We start from the raw sequence: 16402 nt of genomic DNA, 5'->3' as shown, positions 1-16402 counted from the left end.
CATGAACATTTCAATTTCCATACCTAGTGCTGTATTAAAATTTCTAACTTTTCCATTGAAAAATTCCCATACTTGATTAAATGAGAAGAGATAGGAGTTTGCTTTTTCAGTTACTTATTAACACTAAAGTGTTTCAGGCTGTTAAACTGTAATGATGACTAATTGAGTCCCTTTTGAATTCAAAATGATAATATTAGGATTGGGAAATTAATTACTGTGTATATGTAGCATCTTCCTAACACTAGACTAAACCAGAACTTGGAAAGGAATAGTGGAAGAGCCAGGAGTTTATTTTTGGCTTAATGCTGCACCTCATGGTGTGCCATAAATTAAACACTGGCAAAACACCTGCAGAGGACCTCTGCAGGCACTGAAGAAAATAATCTTGGTTTAAAGATCTCCTTGTTTTAAATATCTATGGAGGTATATTCCAAAGGAGCATAAATATACAGGAGAGAAATAAGGAGAGAAAAATCATGTGTGCATCTGTAACTGGTATTTATGCACTTGTGTCTGTTGTCCAGCCATTGTAAAATCATTCTGCATTGCATTAATCCTCATAACACCCCTGAGAAGGAGACTTTAATAAGCAAGGACCAGAAGCCTGAAAAGATGACTGCTAAGGGAGGGGTTAAGCTGTTATAGGGATCTAAATGTGCGTTTCCTATTATAAGATAATTTAGAAAATTCCAGCCAAAGGATTTTTGCAAAGCTTACAGTATGAGAAATATCTAAAAATTTTGAATATTCAAATTCTCTAATTAATGCAAATGCCCTGAAAACATTTTCTAAAGTCTGTTACAGGCATATGGAACACACAAAGTTTGCAGTTACAAAGCCACAATAGAACTCCAGGTAAGAACAATCTGTATTAAATTTGTGGTAGATAAAGGGTGGGGCATGGCAAACAAAAACACCTGTTAAGTAACAGCTGGGAGATTTTCAAGTAGAGAAGACATTATACAGAGAGCAAATAATGCAATATTTATTCTCTGATAAAAACTGTCATGTCAACAATGGTCTCTTTGAAGTGCTGGCTTAAAGGACAATTCTCAGGTATAGATGCTCTGCACATTTATTTTCTGTTATCCCCATGGTTTCACCCAGCTGCCACTTGTAAATGCTGCTAAGCTTTTGGTCCTTTTTCTAAATTCTGAGGTTAAGGTGAGTTCAAGAAGCAACACAGGCTAAATTCTTCTTTGTTAGAAATCTATTGTCTCTTCCCTGGCATTAGTGCAGCAGGAATTTGACTCAGCATCTTTGGGGAATACCATAGCTAAGTCCTAATTCTCTTGAAAATGTAAAAGTTCTGGAGACTGGCAAAATCCATGTATTTACATCATGTGGATGTAGAGCTGGCAAGAGCAATGCAAACATTTTGGCCACTGGGACAAATTTCATCAAGCTTCAGCTGTGAACAAGAGAACAGGATGTCTGTGGTCAATTTGTTGTCATCATATGGTAGGGAAAACCCCACCAAACTCAGTCTTTTTAGGTAAATTTAAAAAAAAATATTAAAGTTGTGTATAATTACATATGGTATTTCATGGACTCACTAAGACACTGAGCTAAAATAGTGCAGATTGAAGTGTCTGCTTGATTTGTGGGTTGAGCTTTCTTGCTTACAGAACATTAATTAATGAACCATGTATACCAAGATGCACAGAATAATATAGAGCCAGCCCAGATGTGTGCACAGCAATGCTGAAGAAAACAAAAAAATCAGTAAGTTTAAATTCTTTCTAAAATGGAAATTGTTGAAATTTTTATGAGAGGGGGAAAAAAGTCATCTATTGTTACCTCAGTGCATGTAATCTTTTGTTTCCCAGAACGTGAGGGTCAAGCTAATACAGATTTGTTAATTTACAGTAGAGATATAGCAACTAAATTGGTCATTTTTGGTTCACTAGTGGAGTAGCCCTTTATGCAAGAGTCAATAAAGTTGATGTTATGCATCACCAGTAACTTTTTTGGGCCACATCTACCTGCAGTTCTCAAGGATCAAAATAAAACAACTGTACAAATGTATAGACATTTTTGATAAGATCAGGTTTGGGGTTTTTTCAATATTTCTCTCTACCCTGGAATCTGAGAGATTTTTCTGAGACCTTGGTCTGAGATCCCCTTTTGTCAGTGGAAATGCAGAAGACCAGGGTCTCTCTGAAGTCATTTGGTTTTTATGTTCACTTGGACTCCAAGAAAATGCTGATTTATCCCAGCTCTCCATGGAAAATTGAGAATCCTCTGTGCCAAAGTGGGATTCTCCTGGCTGTAATTTCCCATAATGATGAAATAAAAATTTAAGACTGTTTTTATCAGATATGTCCTTTCAAAGGAAAGTAAAAAATAACAACTTCCTATAACATTTAGAAAAATTTTAGAAAATTAACATATCTAAGATGGTGCTTTTTTATGCAAAACACAAGGCTTGGCTTTCCTTGAACTAATCAAAATATTAAATACTACTTGTATATCCTTTAAAAATAAACATACAAAGAAAAAATATTATAACAGATGGTGGGGAATACATCCAATTCTGTTTGTAGGCAGTTGGATTTCAGAAAGGTCATAATTTTACCATTTATGAGGGTTTTGGTACTCCATCCCTCCATTACTTACAAGCCTTAGGGATTTCAAAGTTACTGCTTTTGATCAAATGCAGTACATGGTGTAGCAGAGTACCCTTCATATTTCTTTTAGATTGCACATCATGGAAAACAGGAATGGAGCAAACCTTTTGTTTTCTAGGTATTACACAAAATTCTCAGGAATGCTACAACTTTGAATCAATAGCAAGATGCAACATTTTATTTACTGCAGGTGGATGGGAAACAGTAAAACTCAGAGAAGGCAAGTCCAGATCTTTTTTTAAAAACGTATTTTGACACTGAAAAATGGAAAGACATTTTACATAAAGAATAAAGTAATAGTCTGTGTCTCAGAGATTGCTGTTATCTGCTGTAAGTCCTTGGGTTTATCACTTCATGTGTCTCTGCTTTCCCTTCCCTGTCTGAATTGTGATGATCACATTGCCCACCTTTGCAAAGCACCACAGGACCTCCTGTGTTATCATCAGGGATTCTTATTCTTCCTTCAAGGAGCCATTTTTCTCATGCTAACAATTTTTAGTGAATGAGACCTGAGGAGGAACCTGCCCATGGAATTCTCACACAGCCCAGCTGTGAAGCTGATGGTGTGCTGTGGGAGAAAAGAGCAGAAAGGGCTAGAGAGGAGAGCAAAAAGCATCTCAGGTGTGCTTTGCTCTAGGCTTAGCCACCACACAGGTTCTGTTCTCCAAAGGAAGGTACTCAAATCTGTTGGGGAAGATGAAACAGGAAAGCTTCATAGATATGATTGCTTGGCAAAAGATTTTGAAAATATAGAAACTATAAGCAAGATTTTTACAGTTATTTGGTGTGAGTGTATGTCTTTTTAGGGTATTTTTCAGCAGTTGCTTAAAATATGGAGAGCAGATACTACTGTCTTTTATTGCTTTTCACAATTCTTTTGTCTCATGGGTTGGGTAGCTACTTGTGTTTTAGGACTACTGGTTTCTTGTCTGAATAGCACAGGCATAGCTAAAGAATTTAAACTTTCTTCTTTGCAAATTTGGCATCTGACTTTATGTTAGTTTGTTAGTTGAAAATTATCAAAATATTTCTGGGAATTTTCTAATTTTGGGATTAATCAGTATCAGCTAGAGAGGAGAGCAAAAAGCATCTCAGCTGTGCTCTGCTCTGGGCTTAGCCACCACACAGGTTCTGTTCTCCAAAGGAAGGTACTCAAATCCACAGAAAAAAAACATCTCCCAAGCTGAATTTCCTGAAGGACAGCAAAAGGACCTGTGAACTGAGGTGGGCTGCTCAGTCCTGTGGTCACAGCCAGCTGTTGGACAGAGATGAGCTCTGCTTGAAGTCCCCCCAGATGTCTGGGGCAGGAGCAAGAGACCAAGAACAGAGAAAGAAACAGGGTTTTTTGGGCATTGAAGTCACTGAATCACAGGGTCACAGAGCTTTGGGTTGGAAGGGATCTCAAAGCTCAGCTCCTTCCAATGCCAAGTGGCCCAGGTTGCTCAGAAGGACCAGGGTAGAGGATGGTGAAGCCTCCCTGCCACCAGATCTGACCTCATAAGCTGCAGGGGACAGCGTGTGACACTACAGAAAAATTAGAAGGCACCCATGTAGACAAGTCATATTGTCAACATGGTTTTCCAGGGGGGGATTGAATCAGCTTGTTCTCTGGTGGTAATTCTGAGCTACAATCATCTGGGAAAAAATCTGAAAGGAGAAATTAATTCTATGTCTAACAAGCTTAGGAGAGTTTTACATTCCAGGCTTAAGAATAAGTCTTCATATCAGTTCCCAGTATCAGTTTTGATTAAAGGCACCCTAAATCAGCACCTTTTCTTTATTCAAACAGAGCTTCATGCACTGCCAGATTTTAGCTTTCTTCTCCCCTCTCAAAGAGAAGACCCCTGTAACTATGTCCTCAACAGTCAAAATAAAGAACAAATAAGATGTCTGATTTTTATTTTTTTTAGGCAAATGAAGTGGAGGAAACATCAAATGCCTCCATGGAAAGAGAGAATTTATGTCAGCCCAACCTCTGCAGCTGTGCTCGGGTCTGTCTGGAATGATGCAGTGTTACAGCCCTTGCCACAGAGCCTGCCTTGGTATTTGCCCTGTCCCTGCAGAATTTCACTCCTGCAAATGTCTGTGAGCCTTCAGCTGATGTCCCCATGTGATTTTGTCACTCCCCAGTGCAGCAAGTGCCAGCCTCCTCAGCCCATGAGCATCTGCTGGCTGCCAGGCGTGCAGAGGTAATTGCTTCAAAGTCTGATATTTGTAAAAGACCTGAATTTTTTCCTTTGCTGCCCAAATCATGATGTATAAATCCCCTCGGGCGCTGTTTAAATCTGTTAATCTAAGTTCATCCTCCTGTGCAAATGGATCCTTATGTGTTTTAGCTGATGATGTCAAGCAGCATCCCCAAAATGCCATTGCAGTCTTTCTGCCTTAATGAGTGAATCTGTTTCTACAAGGAGCTCATTGAGGGGAAGATATTACCTGTCAAAGCTTTGAGAGCACATAAAAGCCTCAATAGCCTTGACCAGGCTTGTCAGGGTCCTCCACCCACCTCCGGCTGACCAGGGCCTCCAGGACCTCCAGTCCCAACTTGTGTGGTGCTGGTGGGACTGTGGAGGTGAATAATTGAAAGGGAGAAATCATTGAGCCACAGAATGGTTTGGGTTGGGTTGGATCACTTAAAGATCACCCAGTGCCACCCTTGCCATGGCAGGGACACCTTGCACTAGCCCAGGGCACTCCAAGCCCCATCCAACCTGGCCTTGGACACTTCCAGGAGCAGCCACAGCTTCTCTGGGCACCGTGTGCCACACTCACAGGAAAGAATTTGGTCCAATATAAATCCTAAATCTATTATCTTTCCGTTTAAAGCCATTCTCCATTTTCCTTTCACTACATGATCTTGTAAAATCCACTCCAGTCCTCATTGTGTCCCAGTTCCTCACCTTGAAATGGGGGCTAGCACCTAATTCTTGATAGACAACAGGTACCTGTCACACAAGGAGCTAAAATGAAGCTGATTTATGGAAGCCCTGGGTTTCTGACTAACACCAGGGTGCCAAGAAGACACAGAAAACCTACTGCTCCCAGCTTGAAGTCTGCTCCAGGCTGGATGACTGCACTATTGCAATCATAAAAGTCTGAAGGGATGAAACCTTAATCTTCGCAAGTCCCCAAGTGCACACAAACTATCCTATGTGCAAAATCCCTCTTCATGAAAACTCTGCATGACATTTCGGTCTTAAGCCACTCTTCCATTACACAAGTTATGCTAAACATTCTCCCAAATTGTCCAAAAATTTTTGGCTAAAGCATCTGATGGTAGGAAAAGTGTTAGAAGGGCATCAGAGCAAGCTCTCTTGGAGCAAGTTTGGAAGTTGCTCTACAGAAAAACAACAGCTTTGGGAGAGGTTCTGGTCTAGCAGACCAGACTCAGCGCAGACTGACATGTATTGCTGTGACATACAATTTTGCATACTGGAGCTTTCAAGTTTGAAGAAAATCCCAACAGGAGACATATATTTAGAAACCTTGATTCCATCTTGGATTTTTTTTTTTAATGAATGCTTAATTTCTGATCATCCAGCATTCTCCACTCTGATAATCTCATTGGGTGTGTTTTAATGGCAATTGAGCTGCTTCTCAGGTTTTGTGAAAGCTACCCCCTGACATTAAGTAATAAATGACCATTGTAAAGTCATGACTTACTAGTTCCAGCAGCATATCTCCTCTTCACTCATAACTCTCAGTCCCCAGACAAGTTTTCTGACCCAATTTGACAGCTAAGTGTCAGTAGGATACAAAGATACTAAGACACATGTAAATTTGGTGTATCCAGTAAACCATTCTGGAGTAACAAACAGCCCTTTCCTCTTTTAATCCATCCTGGTACTAGTTTTTAAACCCAAGTGTGGCATTCACATTCTCTGAAAAAATCCCTTCACCCAGGATTTTTCTCCTGGGAAGCTTTCCTTTCCTCAGAGAAAAGGAAAACAATTCTTATCTCATTTGCTTCTCCTGTGTTTTGCTGTTTTGGAATGTGTTTGGAGATTGTTTATCCACAGATGATTGTTTCATTGGATTCTGGTGTGAGTTGTTTTCACTCTCTGGCCAATTGGCACCAAGCTGTGTCAAGACTCTTTCCAGAGTCACAAGTTTTCATTATTATCTTTTTAGCATTTTACTAAGTATCTTTTCTGTATTCTTTAGTATAGTATAACATAGTATTCTTTAATATAATATAGTATTATAAAGTAATAAATGAGCCTTCTGAGAACATGGAGGCAGGTGCATCATTCCTGCCTTCGTCAGGACATTCCCAGAAAATACAATACCCAGGGATCTTACAGCTGCCACCATCTAGAGCAGGAGCAAGCAGCTATTTACACACTGTACACCCAAGCTTTGCTTCCAGAGGCTTTGAAGCCTGAGGAAAAATCCAAATATAACTGATTAGTAGTACAGAAGGGCTAAAATGAGATGGAGTGGGAGGAAACTTTGCTCGCCAACAGATTGTGGAGCTGAAGAAGATTCAGGTTACAGAGAGGAAGGAGAGTACTTGGAGCTGAGCTACCTCAAAGTACAACTTTGATTGTGCTGTATAAACCTTGCCAAGTGCCTTAACCTTCTTTAATGACAGTTTCTATCATGAAGCCTAAACAAGCAATGCTTATAGAATGCTTACAAATTACTGGATGGCAAAAATGTTATAAAATAAAAAAGAAGTTGATTATTCCATTAACCGAGTGGCTGGCTATTTTTGTTGCTGCTTAAAATTTCTGTTCCTGGACATTTTGCAAGAAATGCTCAGAAAAAGGATGGAGAGGAAAGGATTTGTCAGTCTCAGGCAAAAATAGAAGTTTCTTTGAAGTTATTGGAGTGCTAATATTGTATAATATATGTACAATAACAAAGGGAAAAAATAATGGTGTATAGCTGTTTTCTGGACTTAAGAAGAGAGCCAAAATAGCAATGTACTGTACTGATTGCAATGGGGACATATTCACAAAATCCAACCTAATTCATGTACTTCCATCCCCTCAGATATTACCTGACCTAATCCACAAGTAATGTGGTTGGTGGTTCTTTTATTTCAAAGAATGGTTTTCTCAGTTTAGAGGCTCTGAGTCAGGTATGGGAGAGAGCCCTCTAATTTTAGCTAAGGCTAAAGGATTTATACTCTTCCTGATTTTATTCTCCATGTGAAAATTAGTAGTTACAACTTAGATGAGTAGTTAAGAATAACATCCATAAAGTTCTAATGGCATGAAATTTTTCTTTCAATGCACTTCTCTGGATGCCATGCTAGAAGAATGGATTATTTTATATATTTTATTTCTTAACAATGATATCTAATTGAGTGGTAATGTTTTTATTTTGCCCTTTTATTATGTCTTTCAGACAAAAGTGTTCCAGATCTTACAGCATATTTTACAGCTGATTTCACAGATGGCATACATGGTGTTCAGCTGATATAAATGGATGGTTAACACTCCTTTCAGGTTCCTCATCTTCAACCTATTTATTCTAATAGGAAAAAAAATCAACAAACTTATACCATTTGTTGTGCCAGCTCCCAAGGCAGGATTCATAGAAGCTTCAAGAGACCATTTTTCTAGAGCTGGTGCTACTGAAAACTGTTGCAGGATTTTTCCACAGTCCCTTTGCTGCAGCATTCCAAGCCTGTAACCACTGCATGGGCAGTAGCCAGATCCTCTTAAATGTTCATGTTATAGCTATTAATTTTTTATAGCAAGAGTAGGGACTTTATGGCTGACTGAGCAAAGATTCAAGCTCCTGCAAACCAGTCTGGGGCTAATTGCAGCTCAGGATGGATAAAGCCTGATTGTACAAGTAATAATTATGTTATGTGTACTGGGCAGCCTGCTATCTCACATAAATCTAGCGCCAAAGCTAGATTTTTGACAAGACTAAAAGCTTAAATAAATAAATAAAGCTTAAATAAATCTAGCTCAAAGACTGAATTTTGACAAGATTAGAAGAAATTGCAAAGTTACAGAGAGGGAAAAAAAGTCCATCTGCTAAAAGATGTGTTTCTTATGAACATCATGCTACAAGGAGTGAAAATCTGAGTTTGCATCAGGAATTGCAATCTCTCTACTGTTTTAATTTAGATATGACCAGATCTGAAACTGCCTAAGTATGAAATTGTCACTATTTCTTGTTGTAGCTCATAGAAAAACACATTCTTATTTAGTAGAAATTTGTTAAGCTCATGTTGAGGAGCTTTAAACATTCAGTAGTACCTGCACAGTGCTGAATGAGAGACACAAGTCTATTTATGAGGAATTACAGATCACTGCAGTCTCTCTGAATATGAGGATCATCAGTTTTCTTCATTATAGCCTATTTTTTTCCAGAAGGACAGAAAAAATGTTCTAGACTTTGCCTGGCCATGACAAGCAAGCATGAAGAAAGCTGGTTTATAAATAAGAGTAGTTTAATAAAAAAAGCCACTACCATGTCTTCAACTAATGTGAATCAATCTAATAAACTCAAGCTAACAGAGAGCTTAAAGGGTACTTAGGTAGTAACTAAAGCTTTTACTTTTTAAGCCAATGAGTCAGATTCACATCCCACAGGAGCAGTGACTTAAAAAGAGAACATCACCAACTGATGGCTCTCCGTGAAATAAATCCACAGTCTCCAGGGACTGGCAGCAGGATGAGTCTTGACCTGCATAAACAGTGCTGCTTTACCTTAAACAAGCATCTTCCTTAGAACGTTGGTACAGACCTAAAGGAATCAGGGGATTCACCCAAGGAATGCTGAGCAGCTACATGTTCTGGAGAAAAAGAGGTGGGTATCATCTCTGCCCTAAACTACAACAGTTCTAACCTTTAGGGCAGCACATTAAGTACAAAACACATAGAATTATAAAATATTAAAATTGTTGTAACATATATGTGCTCTCTCTGTCCAACAAATTGTTAATGAATAGGGATCAATAATGTTTTAGGTGAAATAAAAATATACACTTGGGCCACCTCCATCCATTATACTGTTTTTCAGCATTTAGCAGTGTTTTTCACCAGTGATGGTAAGCCTCCTTAGAAACAGATTTCAAATAAAGGAAAAAAAGAAAATGCTAAAAAGTAACACTTATAATGGATTTTAACAATCCCATTTGACTCCAGTGAGGTCATCAATGTTCAGTTAACCAGGTGGTTTTGTTATTTCTAGTAGATTTATAAGTACTGAAAGAGCTAAAGTAGCCCTACAGTATTCTCAGGAGTCATGAACAATATGGGATTAAGGGTATAGAGCAGTGCTCTGAATCCCCAGATTTACATCCTTTACTTGCCAATGTATAATAAGTGCCTTATAAACCACTTTTCTCATTAATCAGTGCTGCTGGATGTGGCAATGAAGGTGTTACTGCAAATCAGCAGAATTTTTCCCCATTAATGTAACTGTTACAGTAAGGGTATGTGACACATGAGCCTTACGATCTCACCTCATTATAAGAGAAACCACTACAGTTAATGGTGTTAATTTAGCTAACAATATATATTGCTTGGTCAATCTTCTTCTGAAGGTGGAACAAAATCTGTGGCCTTTGTGAGAGGCTCATTAGTTAAAGCTGAAAAGTTCTGATGTGGCAGAGTGTCCTTCTCCCCTCCCCTCAGTGCATTATTTTGTGGCACACAGAGCAGGTGAAGACTTTCAGTGGGGGATAGGAAAGAGACTGAGCTGAAAAATCATTCCCATGGTATGAGCAAGGGCAAAAAAGTGATTATACAGACCATGGGTGTGGAGGGATGTGTAGTGCATATCATGCATATTTATATCTATGTATAAACCATATTTGTGTATGCACACAAACTCTGGTACATATAAATTAGTAACTTCAAAGCTGGAAGACCAAATTTATTCACACTACAATTTTCAGCAGGGTGATGACTCCAGTCACAAGGTGCTGATTACCTGCAGCTCAGTGGGGCTTCCTTAACTTCATACAGAAAAATGTTTATTTATCAATGATGAAAAAGTACTGAGGCCTAGGTCAATGTAAGATCAGGTCACAAATTCTTAATTCTTTAGTATTTTAATAATATTTGACTCAAGATATGTAAAGCCTCCCACTGCTCAGTACGCAGCACGAAACTTCATGATGCTCCCCTTCTAAATCTGAAGTTCATTTGGGTTCCAAAATAGTGTTTTGGAAATTGATCTTGCTTTTATTGAAGTTAACAGGGATGTTCTGATCTCCTTGAATTGTCCAAGATCAGGCCCTCACTGAATACACATATACTGAGCAAAAGGAAAACAACGATATGAAGAGAATGTAGTTGCAAATTTATTTTTTAAAAATGTTCTCTTACACTGATATAGGATGAGATTAGGAAGAAGTCAGATTACTTTTCCATAAAATGACTGGCTGTAGTCTACTAACAGGACAGTGGCTTCAGTGCAACCTTTCTCAAAGAGCACTTGGGCTCTGTTTGTCAAAGTATATTTCTGATGATTTTGCTCCCATATGAGGTTGCTAGTGTTTCAGGAGAGTAAAAAAAATGTCTGCTTCTAATTTTGAGGAGAGGTGAAGCTTTGGGAGGATTAAGAATGAGCTGCACTAGGTAAGCCTGAGAGCCAGAAAATAATGTTTCCAGAAACTATCACCTAATATTTTCCACCGCTCTTTTTCTTCTAAGGAAAACTTAGGTAAGTAGTTTGATCATCCAATTTTCCATTTAGATTTTCAAAAACTGCTGAAGAAGCAAGCTTGCTGGTAGAAAGATCTTCCTTTTGTTTTCAGCAGGTGTTGCATCTCAAGCAAGAAATTACTTAGACTGATCCCAATCAGATATGATTTTGAATTAATACAAATGAAGTAAAAATATTTGAGTCCCATAAATCATTGTCAGGGACTGAGAGGAGTGACAAGTCACTGCAATCTATGTGACTAAAAAGTAAATTTTTAGACACGTTGGTGTAAACAATGAATTGATTTCTGTAATTAATTCTTCACAAAGGCTTTCAGAGAGGAGTAGAAAAAATAGGAAAGGATAAGACAGGAGGATTGCATCACTTGAATATTCTCAAGTTGTTTTGTTGGCTTGTTGTACAAATGCTGCCTCCTGCACTGAGCTCTGTAAAAACATTCAGCTGCTTGTTTTCATGTTTTTTAGTTCTCGTTTTCACTCACAGGGTTTCAGCATTTCATGAACAAGCACCCCAAACACAACTCCTGTGAACTCAGCATCTGTTGGGGAGGTTTGCTCTCACTGGAGGTGGATCGGCTTACAGAAAATATCACAGATCTTTTTTTTATTCCTCCCCTGCTTAAATTATACACGTCTTAAAGAGAAAAATGCTTGGAGGCAAGAATTTGTGGGTAGTTTCTGGATGGAACTCTGCTGATTAGCACTGCAACAGCATCTGAGACTGAGGGTCTGTTGCTATGCTTAGATACAGAGAGGAAGAGATCCAGTCAAATGTTTCTGTTCCCAAAGCTGGTCCTGTGGTAAAGCTGATAGAGCACCTATTTAAAATGAGTAACTCCTTGTAGGGAAGGGGTTGAGCAATGGCAGCAGTCTGTGAAGTCTGATATCTAAACGGATTGCTCCTCTGAAGTTATTTCTTATATCCTGTAAATGTTAGCAGGGCCACTCTAGCTTTATCTCTGTACACTTAATGTGTCAGAGTCACATATCTCTGCACATACAGACTCTGTAAGGTTCTGACTTCACTCCTTTTTATAGCATTCTTTTGTGATGTTGTGCTTAATAAACATGGGGGGTTTTTTCCTAAGAATTAAGTTATTTTTGGTTTTATCTGACAGACTTGTTTGTTAGATACATGAATCTGAATTACTCTACATTTTCTCAAAATCAGATCTATCTCCCACTAGCCTTCATTTCATATGGATCCGTAACTGATTTTGCTGCTACAACAGAACAGCCTTCTCTTATCACATGCATTACATTTTTCTGCCAGTCATGAATTCACTTCACTTCACATGCATTCACTTGCTCAATCTCTACATGAAATCATTACAACTCGAAGCTGACGTAGCCTTTCCAAACGGCTCCCGAGCAGTAAATCATGCCACATTCCACTTTCTCCCCACTCTGCGCTACACAATTTATCACTAAATGAAAGCCACACGGAAAACGCACTTGAATCCGGCAGTGAATCACGATACAGACTGTCGGTAACAAAGCCCTTACCTTTTTAAATGCATGATGCTCTCTAAGTCTCTGAGACATCGCAGCCCAAGGAGCGGGTCCGCCTCGCGGTGTGCGCTGACAGTTTACACCCTATTTTCTTCACCTCCCTCCTTCCAGCATGCTACATCTAGTTCACGCTGCTGTCTCCAGGATTGGCTGGTGCATCTCAGAGGCGCACACAGGACTCCAGCCCGGAGCACCCCGCAGCCCCGCGTTAACCCTTTGCGGTGAAGCCTCTGCTCCCTCTGCCGCACGGGCTGGCGGCACCGCTCCCGGGAGAAGGGGGTGTTTTCTCTTTTCCCCTCAAAACGAGCTGCCTTTAGCTGCTGCGGATGAGGAGGGGCGAGCCGGGGGTCCCGCAGCCGGGACAGGCGCTGCCACCCCCGGCTCCGGAGCCGGAGCATCCCCTCCTGCTGCCGGCGTGGTCTCCCCGACCTCCGCCGTGTCACCCTCCCAGCCCTTCCTTCCCCCGGGACCTGCCCCAGGACACGCGGAGGAGCGGGGCAGATGAAGCCCGGGAGGATGAGGAGGCAGGCTGGACGCTTAAAGGTGTTCCCTGTGCCAGGGCCACCTCCCTGGGTGTCCGTCTGCCACCGCCAGTGTGGGAAATGGGGACATGAACTCCCGGCCAAAAGGGAGTCCCAGATCCACGCAGCTTCAGGGGAGATGGAGTAATCATTGGCAGTGAAGCCAGACACGGGCAAGCAGGGAGTCTGGGCATCTAAATGCAGGGAAGAGAGATGTTTGGGAGCGTTCTGTCAGGAATGGGCCGCGGGGCTCGGGAGGTATTTCAACACCGCCAAGGTACTGTACAAAAAGCAACTATGGCAAAGCAAAATCCTCCAGGCTGCTGTCCATTATTCCTGGTTTTTTTCTGAGTCATCAGCCCCGTGTGAGAAGGAGATATCCCTGGGCTGGGGGTGCTGAATGCTGGAAGTCAAGGGGAGTGGGAATATTCTCTGTTTACCACGCCTGACTCTCGCTTGTTGCAATCGTCCATTAAGCTCATGTTAATTGCATTGATTTATTTGATGCTGTATGCAAAGGGGTTGATGTGCATCGCCTTCCGCTGAGTACAGAAATGCCACCCGGTCCAACCTGTGTCACTTTTGCTGCCCAGACACCGTTTTACTGCCACCCGTCACAGTGCCTGCGAGCCAAACAACTCCACTGCCCTCATGCTGTGCCTTACTGTCTCCCATCCCCGTCAGCAAAGGGAAAATCGAGCGCTCTTAAACCCGGGAAATATTCCGCTGATGGGCACATAAATCTCTTCTGCAGAGCGGTAACATTTAAGCAGCACGGCACGGCGATGCTCACTGGCTGAGCTATTCCCACTATAACAGAAATCCCTCAGGACTTGCTGGGTTGTTTTGGGGTTTTCTTTCTTTATTAAAGGTTTAGGGGGGTGGAGGGGGGAAGATTAAAAATCAGGTAGAGCTTTTGAAATACACTCCCTACCTAGGGAGGGAAGGGGGATATGACTGCACGGAAACTTTCCTGAGCAGCCTGGTGCGGAAGGATCCCGGCAGCAGCAGCGCCAGAGGCGGGGAATTCAGGGGAAATGTCTGGGATTTGGTTCATCACCTCAGTTATGGAAAAGTCCGGGGCAGGAAGAGGAGGTGGGGATAGAGGTGCAAGTCAGCAGGAATGGGAAAAACCTGCTGGAGTCTCCCGGAGAGGATGCTGAGCTGGAAGGAGATAAGTAGGCATGGTGGAAGAAGAGAGGCGCTGGAGGAAGGGTGAATTTTGGATCCCATGCTTGAAGGGCTTTTTCACTACTCCATTCCAGACAGCAGCCAGCAATCTGGCGGCCGAAGCGGGAGGCAGCAGGGCGGGGAGAGGAGGGTGGAGGGAAGAACAAGGGGGGAGCACCCTCTGGCATTGAATTGGTCTTTCCCGTCTTCTGCATGCCACCAGGCAATAAATTCAGATCTTGTTATTTCTCCCTGGCATCTCTACCTGCCTGAAAGCCTCGAGCACCTTCCTGGTGATCTCTGCAGGTTCTCCTTTGGAGACATGACCGCTCACACACAGACACACACGCACACACTTATCCAAATGACAGAGTTACACGGAGCCCAGACCTAGCATGTTTCCTCCCTGCCTTCTGCTATTGACTGTGGGAGGATCTCTGCCGCTAATTAGAGACACTGAAATCCTGGAAGTATCAACCACAAATAACACTCTGAGGGCACTTGTCCTTTTTTTTTTTAATGTAATATGTTTATTTCCCTTGCTTGTTCTCTCTTTTTCTTTCAATGTAGCCCTTACTTGATTCAAGAGCTCTACCATCTATACTTCAGGTACATATAGGTGGGTGTACGTTTCCCTGCGCTCCTCAGGAGCCAATTTTTGGCCAGCAAAAAATGCAGGTATGCCAGAAAATAGTGATAAATGAAATAAGGTGCAATGGGATTAAGAAATGAGGAAAGAGAGAGGAGCGAGCGGCTGCAGAGGCTGGACAGAAGCCCTGGCAGCAGCAGGACAGGAGCCCCGGCCGCCGACCCCGCTGCTGCCCGGCCCCCTCTGCCTGGCCACTGCCCCCTCCCAGCACATGCGACAGGGCTGGAGATCTGGAAATCCTTTCCTATCCCTTCTGGAGAATCCTTCCCCACCCCCAATCCTGTGCAAGTTCTTCAGGGGAAGAGGGACAGCAATGAACTTTTCCAGCTGATCTCCCCCCGCAGGTTCCCAGACATTCCCAAGGATGCTCCCGGCTGTCTCAGCCAGCAGCAATCCCGTCCTTTCCTTCCCTCGGCACACTGAGCCCTCCCAGAGCCCACGTCTGCAGGGGTTAACCGGGGAATGAAGCAGGTACCGTGCCTGATGGAAACATGAATAAAATGTGATGAATAAGCAGCGAAACGGTGACTCTGGAAGCGGTGCTGCGGTGCGCGCTGCAATCAGCGCCGAGCGCGGTGGCTGGGAATGAACGTGAGCAGAAAACTGGTGCTTCCTAATTCCTTCGAGTTTAGAAAGTGGAGCCCGCCCGTTGGGGAACAAGGGGAAGCAAAACTTTTCTTAATTTATTTTTTCTTTTTATTTCTCCCTGCTGTATTTTTGTCCCTCCTGTTGGAAGCACGCCACCTGAACGGGAAATCAAACCTACTCACCGGGTGAAATTGCAGGAGGCGAAGCGGCTGTGAATAAAACGCATCCCGGCTCCAAGCATATAGTCCATGATCTGCGGCTTCAGGCTAGAGGAGGGCTGAGCAGGCTGGGGGGACTTTGGGAACCAGCAGCGGTTCTGCGTGTGTGACAACCCATTTACACCGTGCGTGCCTGTCTGTGTGTGTGTGTAGGGCAGAGAGAGGCTCCAAACCCGAAACGGGGGAAAGAGGGAGGGGAGAAGGAGGAGGAGAGAGGGAAGCAAACCCGAATAGCAAGAGGACTTGCGAAGAGGGATGGGATTCGCTGGGGTAGATGTGTGGGGTTGGTGGGTTTTTTTGTTTTTTTTTTTTTTTTTTTTTTTGGGTTTTTTTTTTTTTTTATTTTTGTGGTGATGGAAGAGATTCTCGAGGAAAGAATAACAAATTGTGGGATCTCAGCCGCAGGTAGGAGGAGAGGGGCTTTGCCCACGCAGGTGCAACCCAGACAAGACCGCAACGAGGATCGAGAGGCTGG

At 42.1% G+C, this 16402-nt stretch overlaps 1 protein-coding gene across 1 annotated transcript in view; it reads right to left on the bottom strand.

Moving 5' to 3' along the window:
- BRINP3 (BMP/retinoic acid inducible neural specific 3) overlaps nucleotides 1-15997 on the bottom strand; it is a 199066-nt gene extending 183069 nt beyond the window's left edge. Inside the window, exon 1 of the mRNA XM_059478341.1 lies at nucleotides 15892-15997. The gene's annotated coding sequence lies outside the window, so the exon portion shown is untranslated. The remainder of the gene's footprint in view (nucleotides 1-15891) is intronic.
- Nucleotides 15998-16402: the final 405 nt, after the last annotated feature.

This window comes from Ammospiza nelsoni, chromosome 9, assembly GCF_027579445.1.
Source record: "Ammospiza nelsoni isolate bAmmNel1 chromosome 9, bAmmNel1.pri, whole genome shotgun sequence".
Lineage (NCBI taxonomy): Eukaryota > Metazoa > Chordata > Aves > Passeriformes > Passerellidae > Ammospiza > Ammospiza nelsoni.
The sequence above is the reverse complement of the archived record's forward strand: the minus strand, read 5'-3'. Positions and strand labels throughout refer to the sequence as shown.